Below are 27,798 nucleotides of genomic sequence, written 5' to 3' on the forward strand. Positions count from 1 at the left end.
CATGCTGTTTTCCAGAGTGGCTGCACCAGCTTGCATTCCCACCAACAGTGTAGGAGGGTTCCCCTTTCTCTGCATCCTCGCCAGCATCTGTCGTTTCCTGCCTGGTTAATTTTATCCATTCTGACTGGTATGAGGTGGTATCTCACTATAGTTTTGATTTGTATTTCCCTGATGCCAAGTGACGTTGAGCACTTTTTCAAGTGTCTGTTGGCCATCTGGACGTCTTCTTTGCAGAAATGTCTGTTATGTCCTCTGCCAATTTCTTGATTGGATTATTTGTTCTTTGGGTGTTGAGTTTGATAAGTTGTTTATAGATTTTGGATACTAGCCCTTTATCAGATATATCATTTGCAAATATCTTCTCCCATTCTGTCAGTTGTCTTTTGGTTTTGTTGACTGTTTCCTTTGCTATCCAAAAGTATTTGATCTTGATGAAGTCCCAATAGTTCATTTTTGCCCTTGCTTGACTTGCCTTTGGTGATGTTTCTAGAAAGAAGTTGTTGTGGCTGAGGTCAAAGAGGTTATTGCCTGTGTTCCCCTCAAGGATTTTGATGGATTTTCACAATATTTGTTCTTCCAATCCAAGAGCATTGAGGTCCTTCATCCATTTTGAGTCTATTTTTGTGTGTGGTGTAAGGAAATTGTCCAGTTTCATTTTACTACACGTGGCTGTCCAATTTTCCCAACATCATTTGTTGAAGAGACTGTCTTTTTTCCATTGGACATTCTTTCCAGCTTTGTCGAAGATTAGTTGACCATAGAGTTGTGGGTCTATTTCTGGGCTCTCTATTCTGTCCCATTGATCTGTGTGTCATCTGTTTTTGTGCCGGTACCATACTGTCTTGATGACAGCTTTGTAATAGAGCTTAAAGTATGCAATTGTGATGTCACCAACTTTGGCTTTCTTTTTAGCAAGCTTTCTTGCTATTCGAGGTTTTTTTCTGGTTCCATATAAATTTTAGGATTATTTGTTCCATTTCTTTGAAAAAAAAAATGGATGGGATTTTGATAGGGATTGCATTAAACATGTAGATTGCTTTGTCTATCTATGTAGACAAAGATTTGTATTTGTAGACAAAAATTTGTATCTATATGTAGGTAGCATAGACATTTTCACAATATTTGTTCTTCCAATCCAAGAACATGGACCATTTTTCCATTTCTTTGTGTCTTCCTCAATTTCTTTCATGAGTACTTATAGTTTTCTGAGTACAGATTTTTTGCCTCCTTGGTTAGGTTTATTCCTAGGTATCTTATGGGTTTGGGTGCAATTGTAAAAGGGATTGACTTCTTAATTTCTCTTTCTTCTGCCTTGTTGTTGGTGTATAGAAATGCAACTGATTTCTGTGCACTCATTTTATAGCCTGACACTTTACTGAATTCCTGTACAAGTTCTAGCAGATTTGGAGTGGAGTCTTTTGGGTTTTCCATGTGAAGTATCATATTATCTACAAAGAGTGATAGTTTGATTTCTTCTTTGCCAATTTGGATGCCTTTAATTTCTATTTGTTGTCTGATTACTGAGGCTAGGACTTCTAGTACTATGTTGAATAGCAGTGATGATGAAGGACATCCCTGCTGTATTCCTGACCTTAGCGGAAAAGCTCTGTTTTTCTCCACTGAGAATGATATTCGCTGTGGGTTTTTCATAGATGGCTTTGATGATATTGAGGTGTGTACCCTCTATCCTTACACTTTGAAAAGTTTTGAGCAAGAAAGGATGATGTACTTTGTCAAATGATTTTTCAGCATCTATTGAGAGTATCATATGGTTCTTATTCTTTCTTTTATTAATGTATTGTATTACATTGATTGATTTGTGGATGTTGAACCAACCTTGCAGCCCTGGAATAAATCCTGTTTGGTCGTGGTAAATAATCCTCTTAATGTACTGTTGGATCCTATTGGCTAGTATTTTGGTGAGAATTTTCATATCTGTGTTCATCAACAATATTGGTCTGTAATTCTCTTTTTTGATGGGGCCTTTGTATGGTTTTGGGGATCAAGGTAGTGCTGGCCTCATAAAATGAGTTTGGAAGTTTTCCTTCCATAACTGATGTATTCTTAAAGTTTGGATGGACACACAGAGTGTGGGTTCCTTTAGGGAGGAAGTAAAATGGGGGAGGAGGCTTTCACTTTTTACTCGGTATTTTTCTGGACGGATTGTTTTGGATTACAATGAACATATATTGATTCAGGAATACAAGCGTCTCAATTTTAAGTAACAGGCTGCTGAGAGGCAAAATAAGAGTTCTTTAACTTAATATCTGGTGAATTTTTCTACAATCCTTTGAACACTCAATCACCTAAATATTCAACAAACGGCAACGCCCATTTCCTTCATCATTCTGGAAGCCTACAGTTGTTGTCAGGGTTCTGCTGACCAGTGTAGGGTGATTTTCCTCTGTCTGGCCAGAGACCCTTCATCTTTTTTTCTTGATTTCCTTCATTTGCTGTTTACCAAAGTGGAGTACGGCAGCCTTGTTAGTTAACTTCTCATTACCAGGAAAGCCTCGATCCCTAGAGAAGGCTTTTGTGAGCCCTGGGGAAAGCATGCACTCATTGAACTGGGCTAATCCTGGTCATTATGGTCATGATTACAGAATCAATTTAAACAGCAGCAGTTGTGCCAATCAGCAAATACCGTAGAGTGCAGTGTAATGTTTAACACATAAACAATTCCATTGCTTTACCAAAAAAAAAAAAAAAAAAAAAAAAAAAAAAGCCTCCCTGATGAGTGGCTTCCTATTTTTACTTCTTTAAATCACCACATGGAGTCCATCTGTTTTCCAAGATAGGCACCCTGAGTTATATACATTATTGTGTACTTGACTTTGGGCTAAGTCCAGAAAGAAAACTCCATTATTTGGATGTGAATTTCTTAAAAGATGCCCGTGAACCAATCAAAATCTCCTAATTATCTATTATTCTGATGAAAGCCAACAGGGTACCGTATTGGTTAAGAGAGCCAACTTTGGATCAGAAAGCCTGAAGTTGAATCTCAGCTCTTCATATAACAAGCTAAGGAACCTGGAGCAAGTTACTTAAACTCTCTAAGCCTTGATTTCCTCATCTGTAAAATGGGAATAGTATAGATATTTCCCTCACTGCGTTGGTGTTTTAAAAACAAGATGAGATATTATCTGGTCCATAACAAGCCCTCACTGTGTTAGCAATTTCTTTTTTTTTTTTTTTAAAGATTTTATTTATTTATTTGACAGACAGAGATCACAAGTAGGCAGAGAGGCAGGCAGAGAGAGAGGAGAGTGGAGGAAGCAGGCTTCCTGCTGAGCAGAGAGCCCGATGTGGGGCTCAATCCCAGGACCCTGGGATCATGACTTGCTGAAGGCAGAGGCTTTAACTCACTGAGCCACCCAGGCACCCCTGTGTTAGCAATTTCTTAATTCAACTAATAAAATAGTAAGGGGTGGCTCAGTTGGTTGAGCACCCGACTCTTGATATCAGCTCAGGTCATAATCGCGGGCTGTGGGATCCACCCCAGGTCAGGCTTCACGCTCGGTGTGGAGTCTGCTTGAGATTGTCTCTCTCTGCCCCTCCCCCCTTCTAAAATACATACATACACACCTAAATATTTTTAAGAGCAATAAGAACAAGAATTCAGCTCTGAGACTGCATCCTTCAGTAACATTGTGAGGTTGCTGGTAGGACGTGGAGCCAACTGGCTGAAAAGCCAGTGATTCATAAAACTGGAAGTGAGTCCTCTTCCCAAGGGTTTGCAAATGATTGAATACATAAATGATTTTGTAATTATATAACTTTAGGCAGTGTTCAGCCAGTAGAGGTATAAGGAGTGTAGAATGGTGACCGCAGGCAGGAAAGAAGAGAGGGGCCACTACTGGGACTTGGAAGTTACCCTTCCTAGATCTATACTTCTGAATTCCTCTTAGCTCAGTTGGTTTCCTTGCTTCTTGGCAAAACAGACAATAACATAGCAATGACTACTTTCTCTGGATGAGTCCCTGGAGTTTTTCTAATGGCTTTGGGGAAAAAAACTTTCAGTATATTACAATTCCTGGAAAGATGCTGCAGAAACAACACAACAGGCAGCCCTTCAGCAACATAAGCAAGAGTGACCCTCCAACGCGGTGTGAGCTGCCTCTGAAGGTTCTTATCACATCCTTGTCGTGACTTGATTCACTCATGATTATATTAAAGGATTTTTGTACTCGAGAAAAGTGGATTTCAACATGAAGGAAATAAATGTTTGCAAATTCTCTTTCAAATACCTAATGGAATATTCAGAGTTTCCAACTCTCTCATAAATTCAATTTTCTCTCTGTAAGTAAGCTTTGTGATTTCTTCTCAGATCTTTGGTGAAATGAAACAAAAGTTAGTTTCTCGTTCGGGTGGTTATGAGTGTTCCTATTGTGTTGGGAAACTAATTATAAAAACCTGTAGATATCACATATTTCCTGGTATTGTGGAGGTGTTTCAGATAGTCATCTGTAGTATGACAGCATGTCTCTTAGGAGTTGCTTGGGGCTTTCAGGGAGGGGTAGAAATGTGTTCTAGAGAAACATTTTTTAAAACGGTGTGTTCATCACATTAGCATATGGTAAATTCAGTTCAGTGTGTTGTAAAAAGCATTACAAAAAGTCTGACCCAATAGAAAATACCAGATATTCCTTTACCATTAAGGACTTGCTTTATCTCTAAAAAAGGTTCTTTTTTTTTTTTTCTCTCACAGTCTATTTTATCTGATGCTCCTAATGCAAGATTACTTTCCTTTCAGTTGGTATTTGTGTCGTATTGTCTATCTTTCTCCAACTCTTTACTTTCAACGATTCTGGGTTATTTTGTATTACCCGTAACCCAGAGGCAGATTTCTTTTTAATCCAGTCTGAAAAATCACAAAAGCTCATTCTATTTACATTCATTGTGATCAGTAATACATTTGTACTATCTTGTTTTTTACTTACATGTTCTTGTCTTCTTTTTTTCCTTTCCTGCTTCTTATTGTATTTGATTTTTTGGATTCCATTTTTCCCTTCTACTGCGTTGTTAGTTCTTATTCTACTTTTTCTTGACTATGTTGCTATAATGTAATAAACGACTTACAGTAAAAAATGAGTCTGTCCAACCTCCCCTCAAGCAGTTACGGGACTTAAGAACACTTTTAACATCCCACTCTCAACTCTCATGATTGCTGTCCAGTATTTTAGTTTAATGTCCTTTAGCCCTCACTGGTGTGTGTATATGACTGTGGTGTGTGTATATGTGTGTGGTATGTGTATATGCATGTGATGTGTGTACATATGTATACATATTTGTATATGCTTATATGCATCTATGTGTATACGTGCACATACAGTATATATACATGTGCATGTGTGCATGTATATACATGTGTGTATATGTTTATATGCATATATAATATATGTGCATGTGTGTCCATGTATGTATATATCATATAATAGTCCATGTATATTTGGATCTAGCAGCTTCCCCTTTCACTACTGTTTCTTGAATTCTACTCCCACTCCTTCCTTGTAGATTCAATTTCCTTCTAACTCAAGTACATCATTTAGTGGTTCTTTCAGTGAGGAATGTGTTTCAAAATGTATTTAGTCCTTGCTCTTGAGTGTTAATTTGGTGAGCATATAATTCTCTGTTGAATGTTACTTTCCCTTAGGCTTTGAAGAGGATGCACATCACCGTTTTCCGGCGGATGATGAGAAGTCTTGATCAGTCTCCTTGGTTTTCCCTCATAGGCAATCCTGTAAGGCTTCCTCTTTGCTCCTGGCATGCCATGGTGTAACCAGGTAGCATTCTGCTGCGGTTTTGTCCTTATTTATCTAGTTCAGGATTTGTGTTTTCTTTAGCTGGGATGTTCTCGCCCAGTAGACAGAGCTACTGGGCAAGAGAGTCTCCGTGCTCATTCTGTCGTCGCCCTCTGCAATTCCTACTAGACTCACGTCTGATCTTCTGTTGTCGCGACTGCTGTCCCACATTCCCCACGTCTACCTCCCTGCTGCCTTCTTTCTCCTGGATCTCCCCGGATAGCAGTCACTCCTCCAGCGGCGTCCGTCTGCTGCTCAACGCACACCCACCCAACGGATGGCCCGTGGATCAGCACCATCAGCAGTACCTGGGAGCTCATTAGACATGCAAATTCCCGGCTTTCACCCAACACCTATTAAGTCAGAACTGAAGAGAGAGTGGGGCCAGCAGTCGGAGGTTTTTTTTTTTTAAAGATTTATTTATTTGACAGAGAGAGATCACAAGTAGGCAGAGAGGCAGGCAGAGAGAGGGGGGAAGCAGGCTCCCCCCCGCTGAGCAGAGAGCCCGATGTGGGGCTCGATCCCAGGGTCCTGGGAGAAGGCAGAGGCTTAACCCACTGAGCCACCCAGGCACCCCCAGCAGCCTGAGTTTTAACGAACTCTCCAGATGATCCTGATGCTTACTGAAGTTGGAGAAGCATGACTTCAGCCTGTTCACTTAATGGTTTTCATTTTTACAGCTTATACTTAGTTCTTTTTCAAATCTGATCCCTTTTTTTCTTATCGCCCTGTTGTTTCAGCAAGGTTTATATTGTTTAAAAAAATTTTTAGTAGATCTCTATAATCATCTTAAAAATACTTATTTCATAGTCTCAAACTGCCACTCTCGAGGCCTTAGATTTTCCAGCTGGTTGTGCTCACTGACTCCCCCTGCCTCCATTCCTTGTTGGTTTATTTTTTATTATGAGCTCATAGTTACTGAGAGCCTTAGTTCTTTCCTTTTTTCTTCCTTCCTTCCTTTCTCTCTCCCTCTCTTCCTCCCTCCCTTTCTCTCTGGCTTTAGTTCTAATTCTAAGTTTGCCCAGGTCTGAGATCATGTTTTTTATCCAAGAGTCAATACAATTTTTTTTTAAAGGTCAGATTATTTTTGTCTTTATGGACCATATAGTCTCTGTCCCAATGGCTGTCATTAAAGCAAAAAAGCAACCAAAGACAATATGTTTTTTTTAAAAAAATGGGCCCAGCTGTGTTCCAATAAACTATTTGGAAAAATAGACAGAGGGCCAGATTTGGTCCACGGGCTGTAGTTTGTCAGCCCCTGCTCTGATCCTTGGGTAGGCGTTAGGCAGCCCCCTGATTCCCTCAGTGCTCCTTCTGTCTTTCTGGATGTATTACATAACATTATTATTGCTTTAATTCCCTAACCTTACCTGATGCTATTGAGATCACTTAGGGGACTCGTTAAAAATAAAACTTCCGGGCTCTTGCCTGGCAGATTCTGATTCAGTCTATGTGACATGGAACCAACATATATGTTTAGCAAGAACAATAAAGGTTTGAAACGCTACTCTAAGGACAGAGAACGTGAAGAACGAGCTCAGTGTTAGGAGACCTACTGCTTTACCATGTGTACATTTTCTGTCTCAGTTCTCACACAATGCCACATCAATTATTGCAAATTCTGACAATCCGAGTCAAGAAGGATGGCTCAGGCTATTAGTGTGTGGTCAGGAGACAGGATCTGTATGACTCATGAACAGCAGCTGCTTTTTGGTGGGGCAGTCTCCTCAGTGCAGTTCCAGAAAGGCCTTCTCCCGGGAAGCCACACCTATTTTGTACTGAGGTTCCTTTAATAATAAAGTCATATCCCAGTACATACTTGGAAAAAGCAGAATTTCCCCCCAATAGCTCAATGATGACAGTTGAGATAAAGTTCATCCAACTTTTCTTGGTACTTGTTTACCCACATAATCAGGGAATGATTAAGTTGCAAAAGCATTTAAGGGATTCGATGAACTTTCCAATGACTATAAATTACAGCCATGTGAACGATGCCAAAGATGGTATTACTGCACAATGCTTTGATCTCTTTGTTACCGCTGATACCCGGAACTGACATTTATGTAGTTATAGCTGCCCAGATGTTTCTAATGTGCAGTCAAGGTTGAGAGGCACTGCTCCAAAGTATGAACACTTAACCCCTCCACCAGTGGCTCTCAGAGTGTGATTGCCAAACGAGCACCATCAACATCTCTTGAGAGCTAGTTTGAAATGTAAGTTCTTAGGCTTTATTCCAGTCCTACTGACCCAGATTACTCTGGAGTTGGGGCCCAGCAATCCGTGTGTTAACATGCCTTCTAGAAAATTCTGACATAGGTTTCAGTTTGAGAGCTATTGCACTGTGCCCCCAGTGAATCCCAGCACTCTTTCCTTTTCAAAAAGCACCCTGTCCTTTTGAAAATTATACCACTCTTCTCATTAAATGGGCGAGTCTATCCACCCCCCTTTTGAATCTAGGTGAGTCTCTTGACTTGGTTTGACCAATCGAAGATAACTAAAGTGCTGAACAAGTTTCAGAGTCTAGTCCTCAAGGAGGCTTAAGGCTTCCATTTTGAGGGCTGTTTCTTCCAAAATGTAAGGAAGCTGGTGTGACCCAGTGAAGGATGACAAGCCACGTGGAGAACTGAAAGGCTCCAGGTATGTGTGTGAGGCCAACTTGGACCTTCCCAGTCCAGATCATCTAGGCAGAGAATACCATGATGTGCTGGAAAGGTCCATCACAGTTAAGAAGTGCCCACTGAAGGCGGTATAGATGAGGCTGGAGTTCCAGACCCAGAGCCCCAGAGTGGAGCTACGTGGGGACATCCCACAGTGGAAGCTCCCGATTGTAGTGTTCACCATTAAACACACCAGCTGAATGCAGCCCCATGAGTGAGTGGAGGAGAAGTAGCCGAGGAACTAGCCAGTTAACCCACAGGACTGTGAAAAACAATGGATTGCTATGGTTTAAGTCACTAAGATTTAGCAGCAGAAGGAATCAGATTACAGCTATACAATGTACCCATACACTTTGCTTTGAAGGGAAATTGATTAGCCCTTTATAGAGAAAGACTCCAGAAAAGCTGTGAATTTGGCTGGTATTAATTGCCACGTGTGCCCCCACACACCTCCACACACCTCGTACCTGTAGCTGGCTTCAGGGGCATTGCCCTTGGCAGTCACACACAGCTTAGAAGGGCCTCATATTGCTTTAATACTCTTGTTGTCATCATCTAGAAATTCTTAAAACTTTGAACAAGGGGATCTGCATTTGTATTTTACACCAGGCCCTACACATTCTGTAGCCAGTCCCACCAGTACATGGCTTCCTCATCTACTCCTCACAACACCCTGGGAGTTTGGTTTATTGGCCTCCTTCTTATACTGGGGATATGCTGCAACTGAGCAAGTAATAAGGGGGTTTTGCAGACAGCCTGGCAAGTTGGCAAAGCATTTTCTGGGCATCTTAAGAAAAACCCACTTACAGATATAGTCCAGAGTATATTTAAACAACCACAGGACCAGGCAGGGGGAAGGGGAAGGGTCTGGCCTGGGAAGCTAGGCCCCAAGCAGCCTAAACTCGCTATTTATAGTGCTGTGGCCTATTTTGGCCTGCTGGGTGGCCCTGAAAATTGCCCGAGAATTGGGCCTGGGAACTGATGATGAAAATCAGGTGCCTTCATTCTGGGGTATCACTGGAATCACGCTGAGCACAAAGGTCTTTTTGAAGAGCTCAAGGACATTTTGCAAAACAGGATTTTCTTTGATAGGATTTTTCTTTGACAGGGAATAAAAAAAATAATTAAGGTGAATCATTAGGAAACAATCAGGAAATATTAGGGGGGAAATGCACAGATCAGATCCAGGCAATAAAGAGCTAACCCTTACAAGGCCCTAACCATGTGCCAGGCTCTATGCTAAGCACTTGACTTGCACCATTTCCTTTATACCCTTACCTATAACTCTGTGAAGGCAACACTATTATTATCCCCATTTTATAGGAAAGAAAACAGAGGCTTAGGAAAATTTCCTGAAGGCCACAGGGTTGATGAGCCAGGATTCAAACCCACATCATGGCACTCCAGCTACCAGCTCTGTTTCTCAAACTTTCGCATGCAAAGACTCACCGGGGCATCTTGTTCAAATATAGGTTCTGATTTGAGAGGCCTGGGGTGGGGCCTAGAGTCTGCATTTCCAACCAGATGGAAAGATTACATATTTATTTATATCTGTTTACGGTCTGTTGCAAGAATGCAAGCTCCCTGAGGGCGGGAGCATGGTCTTAGTCCCTGCAGTATGCCCAGCATCGAAACCCAATGCCCGCCTGCCACAGAGCAGGTCCCCAATAAATACTAGTGAATGAATATCGGTGAATGAATTGGTCTAATTGTAGAGCATACTTGCTTAACCTTTATGCTGTACTGCCTTCAAGCTCGCCTAAAAAATGGCAAAGTATTTAAAAAAAATTGTCTTGAACAGGAGTTGTAGGCAGCCTATCCTTTACAAAGAAAATGTGACCGGGGCGCCTGGGTGGCTCAGTGGGTTAAAGCCTCTGCCTTCGGCTCAGGTCATGATCTCAGCGTCCTGGGATCGAGCCCCACATCGGGCTCTCTGCTCAGCGGGGAGCCTGCTTCCTCCTCTCCCTCTGCCTGCTTCTCTGCCTGCTTGTGATCTCTCTCTGTCAAATAAATAAATAAAATCTTTAAAAAAAAAAAAAAAAAAAACAAAGAAAATGTGACCAAGTTGTCTGCCATTGTCTCTCTGCCAGAAGCCAACCCTCTTCACCTGGGCCATATCAGACATCATCCAGAAACGACAACCAACCCCTGCCTGGGAAAGGAAGTGCTGCTTGAAATGACACTGGCTCACCTGGTTGGGCGGCTGTCCCCAGACGGAAGCCAGAGAGATGGCTAATGACACACACAAAGGGAGGAAATGCACCCCCCCGCCCCGCCCCTGCCTCCAACAGCTGCACCAGGAGACACCCCTCTCTGGAAAGGAGGAAGAGGAAGTCAAGAAAGCTGTAAAGCTGACCCACACTCTGGGGAAGCCAACACTCACAAGAAAGCAGAAGGAAAAAGGCTGGTCCTTCAAGTCACTGATTGTTGGACTTGCTGAGGAAACAGAAATCGACACCAAACTCCTGAAGCTTCCCTCTTGCCATCTCAGGGCTCACTTTGGGTTGGGAGGATTTTGAATGAGAAAGTGCATGGTCAAATTTCTACCTGCCAGCTACATTAGTAGGATATTTTCCTTCAAATACAAATGCTCAGAGTAGATGTACGTGTGCTGATGTGGAAAGCTATCCTTAATGCTAAGTGAAAGGCAGGAGGCAGGCTGTAGAGTGTGAGTCCAACCTTTTAAAAATAAATATCCCATGTTTATTTTAAAAACCCCACAATATAGCATATACACATAAATGTTCATACATGCAAAAGAAAAACATTAAAAAGACACATTTCCGGGGCGCCTGGGTGGCTTGGTGGGTTAAAGCCGCTGCTTCAGCTCAGGTCATTATCTCAGGGTCCTGGGATCAAGCCCCGCATCAGGCTCTCTGCTCAGCAGGGAGCCTGCTTCCTCCTCTCTCTCTCTCTCTCTCTCTGCCTACTTGTGATCTTTGTCTGTCAAATAAATAAATAAAATCTTAAAAATAATAATAATAAAAAAAATAAAATAAAAAGACACATTTCCAAACTGTTAACAGTGGTTTCGCCTGGGAAACAGGTCTGAGTTGGACAAGAATGGAGAGTTCCACATTTAAGTTTAAAGTACTTGTTATGGACTGAATGGTTTCCCCAAAATTCATATGTTGAAGCCCTAACCCCCAGTGTGACGGTATTAGGGGTTGGTAATTAAGGTTAGATGAGGTTACCAGGGTAGAATTCTCAGGATGGGATTAGTATCTTCACAATAAACTAGAGAGGGGCGCCTGGATGCCTCAGTCGGTTAAGTTTCTGTCTTTGGCTCAGGTCATGAACTCGGAGTCCCAGGATCAAGCCCCGTGTTGGGTTCCCTGTCCAGCGGATAGTGTTCTTCTCCCTCTCCTTCTGCTCCTCCCCCTGCTCGTGCTCTTACTTGCTCACTCTCTCAAATAAATAAATAAAATCTTTAAAAAAACAAAAAGAAGAAGATGAAGAAGAAGAAGAAATCAGAGAGCTTGTTCTTTCTCTCTCTCTGCCATGAGTGGACACAGCAAGTAGGCAGCCATCTGCAAGCCAGGAAGGGGGCTATCGCTAGACACCAAACATGCCGGCACCTTGACCTTGAGCCTCCCAGCCTCCAGAACTGAAAGAAATAAAGGTCTGTTGCTTCAGCCACCCAGTCTGTGGCATTCTGTTAGAGCACCCCAATCTGAGACATTAATTCTATATGGCTTCATTTTTTAATACAATGGATATCTGCTATTTTACAATAAAAATATCAAAGAAAGACTTTTTTTTTTTCATGCAAAGATGGCCATTCCTTTCCATAATCACACTGACACGGTCCTCCTTGCAATATGTCCTGAGGTGGGCAGGCGTGGTTGTAAAACACCTCTTGCTTTGTATGATGTTTGCCCCCGACAAGACTTGCTCGGAGGTAAGGACTGATCAGGAGCTGCCCTGTAATTGTATCCTTGGCGCCACACCTCGGCTTGCCTTGTCCTTTCAGTTACATTAGTGTTTACTTTTTGCAAATGTGCTGACTTAACCCATCCAGCAGAAGACCATGGTCTCCAGCGTTGCCCATTTCTGCCCGCATCCCCACTGTCTCGGGAAGGTGTGTGTTTACCCCGCTTCTGTTTTGTTTTTTTTTTTTTTTTTTAAGATTTTATTCATTTATTTGACAGAGATCATAAGTAGGCAGAGAGGGAAGCAGAGAGAGAGGGGGAAGCAGGCTCCCCGCCCAGCAGAGAGCCCTATGCGGGACTCAATCCCAGGACCCTGGGATCATGACCTGAGCCAAAGGCAGAGGCTTTAACCCGCTGAGCCACCCAGGCGCTCCTGTTTACCCCGCTTCTTGTCTCCATCTGCTTGTTGGCGTCCCGGTTACTCTTACACATCAGGCAGTCTTCTAAGAGCACACATAAAATTGACAGAGAAAGACTGCTCTTTCCATTTGCTCTTGAAAACCTCTCTCATTGGTTTAGGAAACAGAACCCCTGGTACTTTTCAAATAAGAAAGACATGGAGGGGGCGCCTGGGTGGCTCAGTGGGTTAAGCCTCTACCTTCGGCTCAGGTCATGATCCCAGGGTTCTGGGATCGAGCCCCGCATCGGGCTCTCTGCTCAGCGGGGAGCCTGCTTCCCCCTCCCTCTCCCTCTCTCTCTGCCTGCCTCTCTGCCTACTTGTGATCTCTCTCTGTCAAATAAATAAAATCTTTAAATAAATAAAAAAAAAAGACATGGCGGGATTGCTACATCCATATTGATACTATTCATTTCTGTAGCTAGAGTTCACAGGATGCTTTCTCATGGGTTGCCACCAGAAGATATTTTGATCCTTATGATAACCTAGTGAGCTAGACTGGGCAATTGTTATTATTTGCAACTGGAAAAGGAAGAGTTTGAGATTCCAAGGGTCATGATTTGTCCTGGGTCACCCAACTGGTAGGTTGCAAAGTGGATTCTAACTCCTTGATCGGTCTTAAACCTGACTACATGTTAGTGTCACTTGGGGGGCGGGGTTGTGCAAGGGGGGCGTCTTTTAAAAACTGCCCATCTCCTGTTCTCATCCTGGTCCGTTGAACAAGAATCTCAGGGGAATGAGAACTTGGGTATTAGAATATAAGAATAAAATCTTTTCAAGGATGACCCTGATACATGGTGAGGCTTGAAACCATTGCAATCCGTGGGTATAACTAAGCTAGTCTCCTGTTAAACTCAGGTGTGTTAACTCGTCACCAGGACTGAGAACTCCCTCTTACTGGGGTGTTCTAGTGGCATGCTGCTCGACAATGAAAAGGAAGAGGTTACTGATACACATAACCGCATGGACGAATTTCAAATGCATCAGTTCCAGTGAAGGAAGCCAGACACAAAGGCTATGTATTTTAGGATTCCACTTTTCTGACGTTCTGGAAAAGGCAAAACCCGACTAACAGAAATGGATCAGTGAGGGTCAGAGGCTGGTGGTTGGGGGCAGGAGTTAATTATAGAGGGGTAGCCTGAAGGAATTTTGGGGGATGATATAAATGTTTCTGTGCCTTCATTATAGGGGTAGATATACTGTATGTATTTGTTGAAATTGAAAGACTATACACTACAAAGGGTAAATTGTATATCGTGATAAACTCGATTAAAACACATGCACACACTTGGGGCGCCTGGATGGCTCAGTTGATTAAGAGCCATTCTGACTCTACAATAGGGCTCCGGTCATGATCTCAGGGTCATGAGATTGAGCCCCAAATCAGGCTCTGTGCTGAGCACGGAGCCTGCCTGAAATTCTCTCTCCCTTTGCCCCTCCCCACCACTCTCTGCCTCACTCTCTTTATTTACTTATTTTAAAGATTTTATTTATTTATTTGACAGACAGAGATCACAAGTAGGCAGAGAGGCAGGCAGAGAGAGAGAGGAGGAAGCAGGTTCCCCGCTGAGCAGAGAGCCCGATGTGGGGCTCGATTCCAGGACTCTGGGATCATGCTCTAAGCTGAAGGCAGAGACTTTAACCCACTGAGCCACCCAGGCGCCCCTGTCTCGCTCTCTTTAAAACAAAAACAAACCAAAAAACACATGCACACACAGAACGAGATATTATTACACACCCACAAAAACGGCTAAAATTAAAAAGACCGACCATGCTATTTACAGGTAAGGACACGGAGCAATGGGAACTCTCCTACATTTCTAGTAGGAATGCAAAATGGCTTTGTTTTGTTTGTTTTTTAAAGATTTTATCCATTCATTTGAGAGACAGAGATCACAAGTAGGCAGAGAAAGAGAGAGGAAGGGAAGCAGGCTCCCTGCTGAGCAGAGAGCCTGATGCGGATCTCGATCCCAGGACCCTGAAATCATGACCTGAGTCGAAGGCAGAGGCTTTAACCCACTGAGCCACCCCATTTTGTTTTGTTTTTAAAAGGGAGAGATGTGGTTCTAAGGACAGTCTGACCTGGGCTTAAAACTCTGGCCCTACCACTTACCACTGTGTGATGTTGGGCAAGTCAGTTAGGGTTTCTAAGCCTTTGTTGGTTCATCTACACATGAGATAATAGTAGTAATACCTGCTTCCTTTACAGCATCAGCATACAGCATAAAGGAGACAATGCTAGTAAGTGCTTAGTTTGGTGCGTGGTACGCAGCAAGTCACCAAAAATGCTAGATTTTGCTGTTCTTCCCCTCCACCCCCAAGATGTATTTATTTATTTGGAGGGAGAGAGTGAGCGAGCACAGGAGCAGGGGAGACGTAAGGAGAGAGGGAAAGTACTTCAACCAGACTCCCCACTGAGCTGGAACCCCGACGCGGGGCTTGATCCCAGGACCCTGAGATCAGACCTGAGCCGAAATCAAGACTTGGCCACTTAACCAACTGAGCCACCCAGGCACCCCTAGATTTCGCTATTCTTAATTTTGCTAACATTCTTCTGTTATTGCTGCCTCTGAGTTCATCAAGGGACAGAGGAGCTCTGTTTGTAAAGTATGCAGCCCTGTTCTTGGCAAGGAGAAGGTCCTCAATACACGTCTGTCAAATGAAAGAGTGAACAAATGGAGTCACAGATCAACGGAAGGCGTAAGGCCACTATGTGAGTGGAGCCGGCAGAGGAGCGGAGAGCAGCCATCCTTTGGGAGCATTCCACTTCGAATGCTAGGGGTCTGATATCGGAATCCTCAGCCTAAGACCAAGACCTCTACAATGTTGAGAAGGTCAAGACTTTTATTCCACTGGATCACTGGGGTTTGTACAGGTGGCCTTTAACTCCCTAACAGTTTATAAACATCCCCTATGGGTTAGAAAATGCTCAAAACCAGTTTCACTACGTAGGATTCCCAAATACCTCCAAGACAGCCCAACAGAAAGGGCTGTTTGGGATTGGATCTTCTGGTTGGGAAGGTAAGGTGAAAGAGACTAAAACTATATCCATAGGCCAGCAAACACCAAGAGGATACCACAAGATGATAAATCTTTCCACGTGGAGTTGCCACTAGAGCCCCACCAGGGCTGAGACTGCTTATCAAACCACAAAGGTCGTGACCAGCCCCTCGGAGGCTGAGATGTGGCTGTGCACCATCAAGAGGAAAACTGGGGGTAATTTGATGCAGTGCCCCATTTTCAGCATTCCTTTTACACAATACAACGTCTGACGTTTGCCAGCGAAGTCTGCCCACCTGCCAGCACATATCAGCGCTCAGAAGAGAAATTCCAAACGAAGAAAATCTTTTCTGTCCAATACTCAGATGAACTAAAGATACCCTTCGGCTGATGCTGTCCTTTCAAGCCTGTTTGGGGGATTGTAATTTCCCATAGCACACTTCATTTCTTCACATTATGAGGCTTGGTGCAGAGGTGGCTCACGAAGGCCAATGCTAAAATGAATACATTTTTCTCAAGTGTAATCTCTGGGGGATTAATGAGCACAGCTGTTGAGTTCAAGGATCCTGGGACAAAAGCACCTCCCCACAGAAATCCCTGTTTAAGTGCCTGCGTAAATCCCAGAGAAGGACTTTGAAAATGGAACAAAAACAATTTGTTCTTCTTTGTTTTCAAATGGCCTCATTAGAGAGATCATTTAAAGGATTCAGTTATTCACTAAAATATTTATTATGTAAGATATGCCAGCCAATGTTCTAGGGGCTGGGGATACAAGATGAACAGGTCAAGCAACCTCTATCCTCCTGGAGCTCGCTTTGGTTAGGGTGACAGGCAATGGATAAACAAATGAATAACTAATATAATGTCAGGTAACTAGTAAGTGATGGGCAGAAAATAAAGCATAGTAAGAGGCTGGAAAATGATGAGTCGGTGCTATTTTAGAAAGGGTAACCAGGAGAGACATTCAAGAGAATCCTGAACTAAGCAAGAGAGGATACCATGGCTGAGAGTTGCCAAGTACAAAGAACAAACAGCAAATGCAAAGGCCCTGAGGCAGGAGCATGCTTAGTGTCCCTGAGCTACTCCAAAGAGGCCACTATCTGGCTTTCGAAAAAGATGCCCTGGGGGTGCTTGGCTGGCCCAGTCAGCAGAGCATCAAACTTCTGATCTTCAGGTTGCTTGACTTCAAGGGCCATGTTGGGCATGAAGCTTACTTTAAAAAAAAAAAAAGAAAAAAAAGAAAAGAAAAGATGTCCCATGAAGTAAGATGGAACCGGTAATACTAATAAAATAATAACAGTAACAACAACAGCTAATATTTATTGTGGACTTACTATGTGCCTGACACTGCACTAAGGCCCAAATGTGGACTAACCACCTGATTTCATCTTAATAGTCCCGTTTTATGAGCAGGAAACTGTCATTCCAAAGTCAGCCCACCCAAAGTCATCAATAACCTGATGTACAGATTCAAACAGATCTGTCTGCTGGTACAGTCCATATTATTAACAAATAGCCATAAGGCTTGTTTTACGTAGAAGAAAACAAGTCCTTCCACTCAGCCACAACTTTCAAAAACAAGAAAGTTAAGGCTAATGATGAGACCTTCAAGTGATCTTTCAAAAACAATTTTTTGGGGGGTCACGCCCAACAATCCAGCCAGCTGCCCGAAGTAGACAAAAATTTCTCTTCCTCTGGGTAGAGAGCCTCAACTTGGAAGTGCTGCTTTCTGCAGAAAAATATGGGAGGAACCACAAAACTTTTTCTTTGTGTTCTTGAAGCGTCTTTTCACAGTTGCTTGGTTTTTATCTGGGGCTGTTTTCGTCCCCCATTTCCTACCTAACTATATAGGTCATCTCTAAATAGAAAGGAGTGGTTTTTCAGGAGGGAAAATATCAAGTTAAATCAAATCAAACACAGTTGAACACCCATCTCTTTCTTTTTCTTTCTTATTGTGGTAAAATACACTTAACACAAAATTTACCACCTTAACCATTCTTAAGCATACAGTACAGTAGTATTAAGCCCATTCACAGGACCTTTCGCATATTTTAAAACTAAAACTCCATAACCACTGAGCCCTAACTCCCCATTTAACCTCTCCTCAGCCCCTGGCAACCACCCTTATACCTTCTGTCTTCATGTTGCTTACAGTACACGTCTTTTTGTGACTGGCGTATTTCACTTAGCTTTACCCACACTGCCGCTTACGACAGATTTCTTTCCTCTTTAAGGGGGACTAACATGACACTGCACATGTATACCACACTTCCCTTATCCATTTATGTGCCGATGGACACTTGAGGTGCTCCCACATTTTAGGCAGTGCCAATACTGCTATGAACACGGGTGTACAAATATCTATTTGGGACCCCACTCTCAATTCTTGTAGAATACATGCCACTTTTTATTTAGAATCTTCAGAATGCCAATATTTCTCCCCTGCCTTTTAAATTGTCAGCCGATCCGATGGGTTTTCTCTAGTGAAGTCTAACACATGGGCTGTGAAAGGCTTTCTTTGTTCTTGAAATCAAACCGTTCGCCAAATGACCTGTGGTCTATTATTTCTTATTAATTAAGACTGTAACAGGAGAGCTATAGGCAAAATAAGCAAACTTTCTTACAACCTACAATATTATTTGAGCATAAATACCTAGATCTTTTCTAAACACACACACACACACCCTAAAAAGGCTCATGAGACCAAATTTGAACTAAAGAGGAAAAGGGTACAGAAAGTATCATGGTTGAATATAGATTTCCAAGTCTTCATTTAAATAATGTTTCTATTCTTCTGTAAAAACAATATATTCTTTGTATATAATTTGAAAAATAGATAAAAGGAGAGGGTGAAAACATCACCCCTTATCCTACCTCTGAACAACTACAATATTATTTTATATATTTGTTTCTATGGACTATCTACATGTCCATTTTTTTAAAGATTTTATTTATTTATTTGACAGATCACAAGTAGGCAGAGAGGCAGGCAGAGAGAGAGGGGGAAGCAGGCTCCCCGCTGAGCGGAGAGCCCCAAGCACGGCTCAATCCCAGGACCCTGGGATCATGACCTGCGCTGAAGGCAGAGGCTTTAACCCACTGAGCCACCCAGGCGCCCCCACAAAAGTTTTTATCATCACAATTTTGCTTTAAAAAATTCCTCTATGAACAGGAAAAATTCCAGAAGGATGAATACATTAACATTTTAAAAGAAACTTCTATGTATTTTCCTTTTTTCCACAATGGAAATGTACTACTTGAACAATAAAAATAACAGATATGTTTTAGAAAAACTTCTCCTTGGGTTAGGCTTCCCCTCTCCAGCTAAGGGCAAGTCGATACAGGCTACAGTCCTCTGGGACAAACTGGAATGGTTTCCCTGCACGAGTGGACCCAGATTTTTATTTTGTACCAATATCCTCCTTCATATGCAAGCAATCAAGAGCCTAGAACTTTCTGTCTTGAAAACGATCATTGTCAGGACTCCAGATTGTGACAGAAGCCTGTATGAAGAGACTCACTGGCACTGTTGAATCCAGGGCTCCGCAGCCTTCAAGGGTCAGCCCTCTCCTGGCTCCCAGCTCTCTGGCCTCCGCATTCTCTTTTCGGTCAGTTTCTTCACTCAGTGGCAAGACCTTTGCAGATAGCCTGGCCTCCCAGCTAACCCCCAGGCAAAGCAAGCTGCTCCGTCTCAACAACACCTATGAGACTCCCACATACCTTTCACTAGGTATGACGGATTTAAGTCCCCTGCCCATCATGAATCAATCCCTGTAGCCAGAGGGAGGCAATATTCTAGTGTCTGGGGATGGACGGGGACTGTCCCATTCTAAACCTTACTCTTTGTTCACAGCTAGCTGTTTCTCCTCGGGGGTGCCTCATACCCCCCAGCTTGTGGCATGACAGACAAAGGTATAAAGGCACAGATTCTCATTGTTCTCTGCAGGTGGAAATCGGGATGGCCAGTTTTGGGGTTTTTTTGTTTGTTTGTTTTTTGTTTGTTTTTTTTTGCAAAGCCACAAAGGGGCTGCCAGAGCAACCTTGTCCTGTATTGTTCACCAAAGGAACAAAAGCAGCGATGATTGATGGGCTTTGTGATTGTCAGCCGTCACAGTGCCTGGAGGGGACGTTGGTCCTGGGAGCGGGGAAGATTATACGCCATGCTGGAGTCCAGGCTGAGTTAGAGTAAAATAAAACAAATAGGCAGAAGGCATAAAACACCCGAAGCTTATTTGGACAGAATCAATATTCAGTGGATTTCTCTGGTCTCTGCCTCCTAAATCATTAAAGAAATTTCAATCCTTATGGCCCATGGGAACCTCATTTGAACTTCACAGGAGAGCAGGGTTTTCTCTGTTCTGGGTTACCTGAACAGCCTGTGTTTCAGCGGCAGAAGAGCACCATTGATGTGGTAATGCAGCTTATCACCAGCCACACTTCAGAAGGGAGAGTGCTCAGAGGACAGACTTCATTCACAATATCCAGACAGCTTTTTTTAAAAAAAAAAACAACATTCAGTTTTGCGTGTTGAAACAATCTGGCTTCCTAACCGTTAATCTAGTATTTTGGAAAGAAGGAACAAGAGTGTGTCTACTTTTACAAACATGTTTAACATCTAGTAATAACTACCAGGAACCTATTTCTGGGTTTGTTTTTTTTAAAGATTTTATTTATATATTTGACAGAGAGGTCACAAGTAGGCAGAGGCAGGCAGACAGAGAGGGGAAGCAGGCTCCCGGCTGAGCAGAGAGCCCGATGTGGGGCTCGATCCCAGGACCCTGAGATCATGACCTGAGCCAAAGGCAGAGGCTTTAACCCACTGAGCCACCCAGGTGCCCCCAGGAACCTATTTCTAAGGCTAATCATAAAGTCATGGCTACTGGGAATGATTCATTACACGTAGCTTTTCATACCATGTGACATTTCTTTTAATGTGGTCGGTTAAAATATATTTCTATGAGATGTCCAGCTAGTTTTATGTTAACAAGTAAGAATATCAGATTTCTGGATTTTAAAACTACCTGTCAAGAATATTATTCAGTCTTCAAGAGGATGGAAGTTCTGACACATACGACAATATAGATGAATCTTGAGGATATTACGTGAAGTGAAATAAGCCAGTCACAGAAGGACAAACTGTATGATTCCACTTCTATGGGGTATCTAGGTAGTCAAACCACAGAGACAGAAAGTAGAAGGGTGGCTGCCAGGGGCTGGGGGGAAGGGGGTATGGGGAGGAGTTATTGTTTGGTGGGGACAGAGCTTCAGTTTAGAAAGAAGAAAGTTCTAGAAATGGATGGTGGTGATGGTTGCACAAATGTGAATGTACTTACTGTCACTGAACTGTACAACTAAAAAAAGGTTAAAATGGTAAATTCCCTGATATATATAGTTTACCATACAAAACAATTTTGTGGGGGGCTCTATTTTCCCCTCATGGTGTTTAAGACAGTACAAGTAAAGGTTTTCATTCATTGCAAACCCTTCACGGTAAGTGCAATAAGACTACCCGGGAGTGTGTAAGGAGAGAGGGTTTGTGCGAGTGCTACCTGTGACAGAACACGTCACTAATTCCTGAAAATCCTTTTTTCTCATCTTAGGATGTTTCGCTGTTACTCACAGAACCAGGCCAAAAATCAAGTCCTTGTGTCAGAAGAACACATGGTTAAAATGTATAGAATTACTTGCTTTGCATTTTTTGCCCATAATTATTCATTCATTTGCTTACATGGAATTTACCTAACCAAAAAATTCACCCTTTTTAAAGTTCACAATTCAAATTCGGTGTTTATTCACAGTTGTACCGCCATCTCCATCACCTAATTCCAGAACATTTCCATCACCTGAAACAACGCTGTTAGCAGTCACTCTCTGTTCCTCTCTTCCTCCGGTCCCTGACCGCCACTAATCTGGTTTCTGTCTAAGGATTTACCTATTCTGGACATTTTATTTAAATGGAATATGTGACCTTTTACGTCTGGCTCCTTCTACTTAGCATCATATGCTCAAGGCTCATCCAACTCGTAGTGTGGATCAGTACTTCGTTCCTTTTCATGGCTGAATAACGTTCCACCCTATGGATGTACCACATTTTATGTATCCATTCATCAGTTGGTGGATGTTTTGTTTCCCACATTTTGCCTATTGTGAATAATGCTTCCATGAACATTCATGTACAAGTGTTTGTATGGACAGATGCTTTCAATTACCTCAAATATATACCTAAGAGGACGACTGCTGAGTCATGGAGCAGTGACTCAATGTTTAGATTTTTGACAAACGGCCAAACTGCTTTCCAAAGTGGCTGCACCATTTCCCATTCTTGCCAGCAGTGTGCGAGCTCTTCCAAGATCTCTACATTCTCGCCAACACTGTTATTGCCTTTTGGATCTTAGCCATGCTGGTGGGTGTGAAGTCGCATCTCACAGTGGTTTTGCTTTGCATTTCCTACATCTTTTCATGTGCCTCTTGGCCATTTGTGGATATTCTTTGAAGAAGTGTCTATGGGAATCCCTTGCCAGTTTTGTAACTGGGTTATTTGTCAGGCTGTGAGAATTCTTTATATATTCAGGATATTAAACCCTTATCTGATATATGATTTGCAATTTTTTTTTTTCCATTCTGTGGATTGTCTTTTCGTTCACTTGATGGTGTTCTTAGAAGCCAAAAGCCTGGATTTGGGTTTTTTGGGTTTTTTCTTTAAGATTTTATTTTATTTTATTTATTTATTTGAGAGAGAGAGAGAGAGAGTGCAAGCACAAGCTGGTGGGGGGGCAGGAGCAGAGAAAGAGGGAGAAGCAGACTCCTTGCTGAGCAGGGAACCTGATAAGGGGCTTGATCTCAGGACCCTGATATCATGACCTGAGCTGAAGGCAGACAATAGACTGAGCCACCCAGGAGCTCCAAAAGTTTGTGTGTGTGTGTGTGTGTGTGTGTTTTTAAGATTTATTTATTTTTATTTTAGAAAGAGAGTGGAGGATGAGAGAACGGGGTAAAGGAAGAAGGAGAGGGAGAGAATCTCAAGCAGACTCCCCGCTGAGCATAGCGCCCAATATGGGGCTTGATCTCACAATCCTGAGATAGTGACCTGAGCCAAAATCAAGGGTCAGACACTTAACCAACCGAGACACCCAGGCACCCCAAGAGCAAAAAATTTTTAATTTTGATGAAATCCGATGTACTTTTCTTGTCACTTGTGCTCTTTGTTATGTAAACTGTTGTTTAGCCCAAAGTCAGAAAATTCACACCTACGTCTTCTTTTCAGACTTTTATAGTTTTAGCATTTTCATTTAGGTCTTTAATTTTGGATTAATTTTTGTATATGGTATGAGGTAGGGGAATCTAACCTTATTCTTTTGGATGTGGATATTCAGAAATTCCAGGACTATGAGTTGAAAAGACTATTCTTTTTTCTTTTTTTTTTTTTTTAAGATTTTATTTATTTGACAGAGATCACAAGCAGGCAGAGAGGCAGGCATAGAGAGAGGGAAGCAGGCTCCCTGCTGAGCAGAGAGCCTGATGTGGGGCTCGATCCCAGGACCCTGGGACCATGACCTGAGCTGAAAGCAGAGGCTTTAACCCACTGAGCCACCCAGGTGCCCCTGAAAAGACTATTCTTTCCTCATCAAACGGTCTTGACACTCTTGAAAAAAATCAATTGGCCATAAATGGAAGAGTTTATTTCTGTACTGTCAATTCCATTCCATTGATCTATGCCTACCCTTAAGCCATTAGCACTCGATTACTATAGTTTCATAGTAAGTTTTGCAATAGAGAAATGTGAGTCCTCTGATTTTGCTCTTTTTCAAAACTGTTTGGGCTCTACATGAAAATGTAAAATTTTCATACAAATTAGGATCTGCTTGTCAATTTCTGTTAAAAAATATCAGTAGGGATTTTGATAGAGATTGCACTGAATCTGCAGATCAATGTATACTGTCATCTTTACAACATCAGGTCTTCCAGTCGATGGACAGAGGCTATCTTTCCACTTGTTTGGGTCTTTCTAAATTTCTTTCGGTGATATTTTGTAGTTTTCAGCATATAAGTCTTGCACTTCTTTTGTGAAATTTCTTCCTAAGTATTTTGTTCCTTTTTTTTAAAATTTAATTTTCTTTTGTTAGTGTCTCAAAATTCATTGTTTATGCACCACACCAGTGCTCCGTGCAATATGTTCTTTTTGATGGTATTACAAATGGGATTATTTTATTAATTTCATTTTCAGATTGCTCATTGCTAAGTACATATAAATATGATTGATTTTTTGTATGCTAATTTGGTATCCTGCAACCTTGCTGGACTTGTTTATCCTAATTTTTAATTTTTTTTTTTTAGTGAATTACTTAGGAACTTCCGTATAGAAGGTCATGTTTATATAGAGAATAGAGATAGTTTTACTTCCTCCTTTCTGGTTGGAATGCCTTTTATTCCTTTTCTTGCCTAACTTCCTTGGTTAAAACCTCTAGTGCTGTGTTGAACTGAAGTAGAGAGAATATCTTTTTTTCATTCCCAATCTCAGGGGGAAAACATCTAGTCTTTCATCTTAAATATGTTGTTAGCTGTGGAATTTGGTAACTACCCTTTATCAAGTTGAAGAAGTTCCTTCCTATTCATAATTTGGATAAAAGCCTGTTGGAACGGGGCACCTGGGTGGCCCAGTGGGTTAAGCCTCTGCCTTCGGCTCAGGTCATGATCCCAGGGTCCTGGGATTGAGCCCTGCATCGGGCTCTCTGCTCCATGGGGAGCCTGCTTCCTCCTCTCTCTCTCTCTCTTCCTGCCTCTCTGCCTACTTATGATCTCTCTCTGTCAAATAAATATATAAAATCTTAAAAAAAAAAAAAAAAAAAGCTTGTTGGATTTTGTCAGATGTTCTTTCTGCATCCACAACATGGCTTAAATCAATCTGAAATTAAGGAAAGCCATACTGCATTCTCTTTGTAAAGACTTTGTTCAATGTATAGAAGGCTGTGGTCTCCCTAATTCTTTCCCAGCCATCCATAGTTAACAGCTTCTGTCAGATGGCTTCGTTTCCTTTCAGGTAATTTCCGATCCTATGTGTGTGTATGTATGTGTGTGTGTGTAGCTGTCCAAAATATATGTTTCTCTTTTTTTTTTAAAGATTTTATTTATTTATTTGACAGACAGAGATCACAAGTAGGCAGAGAGGCAGGCAGAGAGAGAGAGGAGGAAGCAGGCTCCCCACTGAGCAGAGAGCGCGATGTGGGGCTTGATCCCAGGACCCTGGGATCATGACCTGAGCTGAAGGCAGAGGCTTTAACCCACTGAGCCACCCAGGCGCCCCAAAATATATGTTTTTTTAAAAAAATAGATTTATTTATTTATTTGAGAGAGAGCGCATGCCCACATGTACAAGTTTGTGGCGGGCAAAGGGAGAGCGAATCCTGAAGCAAACTCCCTGCTGAGCACATTGAGCCCTGCATAGACTCAATCTCAAGACCCTGAGATCATGTGACCCGAGCCAAAATCGGAAGCTGGCCACTTAACTGACTAAGCCACACCTATACAATACATGTTTTAATAAAAAATGGTATAATATATATACATATATGAGTGTGTGTGTGCTATTTTCTCTTGAGATACCATCTTGTTCCCAGCAGATATTCCAGCATCCCATCTTTCTTTTTCTTTTTGTTTCCATCTTTCTTTTAAGGATGAGATCAAGTCCCTCCTTTTTTTTTGTGGAAACTTCTGAGGCTGGCCCACACATCTCTCCTTCTGGTAACAACTTAGGATCTTACCCCCCTACTTGGCACTCTTCAGCACATATATATGCATATGTGTGTGTATATATACACACAGAAGATGTTTGGATTTGAACCACCCAAACTCTTACCACTACACATCTTTTGTACCATAAGGAACGTTCCTAGCTATTGTGTGATGATGGTGATTTGAACCACTTTGACATTTTTATAGGGTAGGGTTTGCTCGTGAATGAGCTGAATTCAGCTGTCATACAGACTACAGAGAGTCCCCAACTTAAAATGATTACATTTTATACAATGATTTGAAAGCCATATGCCTTAGTAGAAACTGTACTTTAAAATTTTTTATAGCTTTTTTTTTTTAAGATTTTATTTATTGGGGCGCCTGGGTGGCTCAGTAAGTAGGTTAAGCCACTGCCTTCAGCTCAGGTCATGATCTCAGGGTCCTGGGATCGAGTCCCACATCAGGCTCTCTGTTCAACAGGGAGCCTGCTTCCCTCTCTCTCTCTGCCTGCCTCTCTGTCTACTTGTGATCTCTCTCTGTCAAATAAATAAATAAAATCTTTAAAAAAAAAGATTTTATTTATTTATTTGACAGACAGAGATCACAAGTAGGCAGAGAGGCAGGCAGAAAGAGAGAGAGTAAGAGAAGCAGGCCTCCTGCTGAGCAGAGAGCCCTATGCGGGGCTCCATCCCAGGACCCTGGGATCATGGACCTGAGCTGAAAGCAGAGGCTTTAACCCACTGAGCCATCTAGGCGCCCCTGTACTTTAAATTTTGAATTTTGATAATTTCCTGGGTGAGTGATACGCCATACAATACTCTCGTGATCCTAGGCAATGGCAGCGAGCCGCATCTCCCAGCCAGCCAGCCTCTCACCAGGGTCAGTAACTAATACAGTGATGATCATTCTGTACCCATGCAACTATTCTATTTTTCACTTGCAGTGCAATATTCAATAAGTTCCACGAGCTATTCAATACTTTATTATAAAATAGACTTTACAGCGGATGAGCCTGCCCAACTGTCAGCTAACGTAAATGTTTTGAGCACGTTTATAGGCAAGGCTAGGCTATGATGTCCAGAGGGTTAGGTGTGTTAAATGCATTTTCAACTTACAGTATTTTCAATTTATAGTGGGTTTATCAGGATGTTGCCCCATGACAAGTAGAGAAAGATCTCTCTGTTTTTCATGCTGTGCCCATAACACAGGCCCCTGAGTGTGAACGTCTTACTGCATGGGAAGATCAGGGACAGAACCTCCCCTCTTCCTGTTAACACTGTTAACACTGGTTATATTACAGGCTTCTGAGTATGATTTGGTATGAAGAAAGGGCTTTGCTGTTTTTAAAGAAACGAAACCTGAGAATCACTATTTTATTGCATTTTGCTCTTTCTGTTTCACTAAAAGGATCAGAAATTGGGAAAGGAAAACGGCTAATTCTAGTGTAACAAGTGTAAGTCTTACAAATGAAATACGCGGCCGACAAAGGCGGAGCTCAGAAAGCGTGTGGAAGCCCGGAATCATTCACCTCGCTTGGGCGTCCCGGAACTGCAGCTAACCCGCTGATGTTCAATCATGAAGGAAAAAGACCACAGGTATAAAGTATGTATGAAATGAAATGCTGAAAACCTATGTCGTCAAAAGTTCTATCTAAATCGTGGGGTATAATAGAGGGTTTTATCATCGGTTTTTAACTCCTTGGGAGCAAACGGCTCCTTGTAATGTCTGAGTCTATTAATTAACCTCCACACCTGACTTCAAGCCATGGGTTTAGGAATGTGCCACGTACAAAGGAGTGACTGGACGATATTGCCCGAGACAGAAGGAAGCTCCTTGTAATAAAGGACAAGTCCCACTCAATGGTCACCTAATAAATATTTCACTTGTTGATTTATTAATTGTGTCTCATTAGAATAAATCTGACTTCTTCATGGAGAACAGTTTGCTGGTGTGTTCCCCTCAGCCTGCTTCTCCTGTGGTCATTTTGAAGAGCGCATCAACGTGCATCTTGGGTTTCCTTGTAAATCCACGGAGACCTTCTCTGTGGCGATCTACCACCCCTGAAATCAATTCTAAACTCACTCCACTGATGTCTAACACTCAGATTTGGATGGAGACATGCTTCTACCTAGAATGGGAGCTTCATGTTTACCTGGAAGCTTCTTTTTACATTTTTTTAAAAGATTTTATTTATTTATTTATTTGACAGAGAGCGACGCAGCGAGAGAGTGAACACAAGCAGGGGGAGTGGCAGAGGGAGAAGCAGGCTTCCAGCCAAGCAG

At 42.2% G+C, this 27,798-nt stretch overlaps 1 protein-coding gene across 2 annotated transcripts in view; it reads right to left on the reverse strand.

Moving 5' to 3' along the window:
• IQCK (IQ motif containing K) overlaps window positions 1–27,798 on the reverse strand; it is a 120,230-nt gene that overhangs the window by 37,985 nt on the left and 54,447 nt on the right. Inside the window, exon 8 of one of the 2 annotated variants that reach the window (XR_006604335.1) lies at window positions 20,155–20,276. The exons of the other annotated variant lie outside the window; for it this stretch is intronic. The gene's annotated coding sequence lies outside the window, so the exon portion shown is untranslated. The remainder of the gene's footprint in view (window positions 1–20,154; window positions 20,277–27,798) is intronic. 2 annotated transcript variants of the gene reach the window in all.

Source organism: Mustela putorius, unplaced genomic scaffold, assembly GCF_011764305.1.
Source record: "Mustela putorius furo isolate JIRA1106 unplaced genomic scaffold, ASM1176430v1.1 tig00004007_pilon_pilon_pilon, whole genome shotgun sequence".
Classification (NCBI taxonomy): domain Eukaryota; kingdom Metazoa; phylum Chordata; class Mammalia; order Carnivora; family Mustelidae; genus Mustela; species Mustela putorius.